Below are 3,221 nucleotides of genomic sequence, written 5' to 3'. Positions count from 1 at the left end.
AGCTATGCCCAAATAACCACACCAATGGAAACGCTATTGAAAAGGATGCTACATTCTGTTGGAATGAGGAATGTCAGTGGAGTTTGGATGTATTGAAAGAAAAAATGGTCACCACATTGATCCTAGTCTTCCTGGATTGGAAGAAGGGATTTCATGTGCATGTGGATGCGTCATGTATCATGTTGGGAGTAGTACTGACACAAGTCAGTGAAGGAGAATTGGATCACACAATAGCCTTTGCAAGGAAGAAGTTGTCGAAGGCTAAAAAGAATTATTCGATGATAGAACGCGAAGGGTTGGCTATGGTGTACGTGCTTTAGAAGTTCAGGCACTATGTTCTAGGAAGACACTTTAAGATGTATACAAACCATTCTCCATTAAAGTACCTGGTCAATAAGCCTGTGTTGAGGGGGAGGGGTGGAATATGCAGATGGCTTTTGTTATTTCAAGAGTATGATTTTGAAGTAATTTTGAAGCCAAGGCACTTGAATGCAGGGCCAGATCATTTGTTGTGCATTGAAACAGGAGAGGATCCTACCAATATGGAGGATGGGTTTCCTGATGTGCAGTCTTTCCGATGCACATGGCACACAATCATTTTGCATAAATTATCCACTTCCTGACTACAGTAACGACTCCAAAAGGATAAACTAGTCAACAGAAGAAGGAATTCGTGGTGTGCATAGCATATTTTTCTGTTATTGCAAGTCACTTATATAAAATGGGATCGAACGAGATACTGTGACACTATGTGCCTAATTTCAAATGAAGTAGTGTCCTAGTTGAAGCTAATGGAGGAGATGCAGAAGGCCATTATGCAGGAAACGTAACGACGCAGAAGATTTTGCACGCTGGGTTGTGGTGGCCAACATTGAATAGGGATTCCAAATCATACTGTAGGGTGTGCAATGCATGAAAAAGGACCAACAGACCATCATGGGGGGATGATATGCCTTTGAACCCACAGGCATCATTGCAGTCATTTGAGAAATGGGCAATTGATTTTGTAGGACCAATTCGGCCTCCAGGAAAGAAGATGGGTGCGCTGTACATCATCACTGCGACCGAGTATTTGACCAAATGGGTGGAGATGTGGCCTGTGAAGGACTGTATAGGGGAAACAACTACGAAATTATTATTTGACTATGTTTTGACCAGTTTTGATTTCCCGAATATTTTAATGAGCGATCGTGGTACACATTTCCTTAATGAAACAATCAGCGTCCTCACCGAAGAATTCCATGTTTATCACCAGAAAAGTACAAATATCATCCTCAGGCCAATGGGAAATTTGAAGTGTTTAATAAGATATTAGAGAACATGCTGACAAAGTTTTGCAACATGCGGAGGAATGATTGGGATGTGCACGTACCAGTTGTGTTATGGGCCTATCGAACTACCTGTAAAAATCTTACTCATAATACATCATTTAGATTGGTCTATGGTGTAGAGGTTGTGATTCCTATGGAGTATATCATGCCTAGTCTATGCATAGTGGCATTCACAAGAATGGCGGACCATGAAGCTTTAGAATAGCGGCTCGCGTAGCTGAAAGAGCTCAAAGAAGACAGGTTTCTAGCTGGATTCCATCAACAGGCGCAGAAGGAATGCGAAAAGGCATGGCACGATCAATACATCAAACTGCACACCTTCAAGGTAAATGATTTAGTTTTATTATATGACACAAGTTTGATAAATTTCCAGGAAAATTTTAGATGCATTGACTGGGACCATATGTGATCAAAGAGATTACTGATGGTGGAGCAGTTCATCTTGTGAAATTGAATGGAGATCCATTTCCGGGAAAGGTAAATGGCAACCGATTAAAGCCATACACCCAGGATCTGGCTTGATGACTACATAATGGTAGTACAGTCGTAGCACTCCATGCAGCTACAAGGAGGTGCGAGACTATAAACTACACTTCCCGGGTTGTATAGTTGCACAATCAGGGGTCTGCGTGAAACATGAGGATGTCACAGTACAAATAGAAGCGTAAAGAAAGATGCAAACTCTACTCTAGGCCTCTGCATACATAGCTTCAGAGCCTCTCTTCTACTATAAGACTTCTCCACTCTTACTTCTAATCACCCATTACATCTTTTTTCTTCGTTTCTATCTATACCTTAGACTCTTTAAGACTCTCCTTTTTATACAATCCCATGGTCTGCTGACCATGGGTAGGTCTATACAAGCCGATACAACTTATATAAAAGAAGGGTAAAACCCTTTATGACACTTTACCATTTATGCACTCCGCAACCACATTTTGTGGAGACTTTACATTCTTTACAACAAAACTTGGGCTTTTTGCCCCAAAACATGGTCTTTTTCTTGAAAATTGACCCTAGGGGACCCTGTCCCAACCCAAGAATTGGAGGAATTCCTCAACATGAATTTTTCAGATAGAAGAGGAACAAGTGTTCTTACAGAAACATGTATGCTAGAAGTTTTGAAACAATTGGCAACAAGAAATATGTGTACCTTATGGCAATGATATGCTCATTCAGTCTAGTCTGTTGTTGAAGAGACTTGACTCTTGGTTTCCCATGAACAGAAAGGAAGTGTCTTTATCATTCTTCAAAAATGTCCAAAACATCTCACCCTGGATATTAGGAGTGAAATTGATGATACCCTTCTAAGAACTATAGCCAATTTGACACCTTTCCTCACCTCTCTGGAAATCCAGATCAGTCAGGGTGGAATCAACAACATGACAGGGGATGGATTGAACTATTCAATTCAAACCTTCAAACTAGAAAATTGTAAAAGACATTAGAAATCTTAATATATGCTCTGCACATCTGGGAACTTTTTGGCTGGTTGATTGCTATTCATTGGATACCATGGCTATAGATTGTCCATCACTAACAAAGTTATCTCTTACTTTTGTGCCTAAAGAAGATGATTCAACTGACCTCTATAATCTGATAGAGAACTTGGGCCAAGGCTTCCAAGTTACATGTTGCTTCTTCATGTTTAAACCACTCTATAGTACTTGCACTTGCAAGTGCAAACTTTAGATTTTTACATATGTTGTCTCATACATTTGGATTGGACATTACTAATGCATCTGTGGTTTCCCAGGCATCAAGTTTTAATTTTTTGCAGCTGCTAGACTTGAGTGGATCAAGCATCACTGATAGGGGACTTGGTATTATATGCAATACATTTTCAGGAACCCTCTCTAAGCTTCTTATAGCTCTCTGTCGTAATATATA

This window comes from Pinus tabuliformis, chromosome 8 (genome assembly GCF_031772625.1).
Source record: "Pinus tabuliformis cultivar Carrire ecotype Pingquan chromosome 8, CPIR1, whole genome shotgun sequence".
Lineage (NCBI taxonomy): Eukaryota > Viridiplantae > Streptophyta > Pinopsida > Pinales > Pinaceae > Pinus > Pinus tabuliformis.
This window is presented reverse-complemented; position numbering follows the sequence as displayed.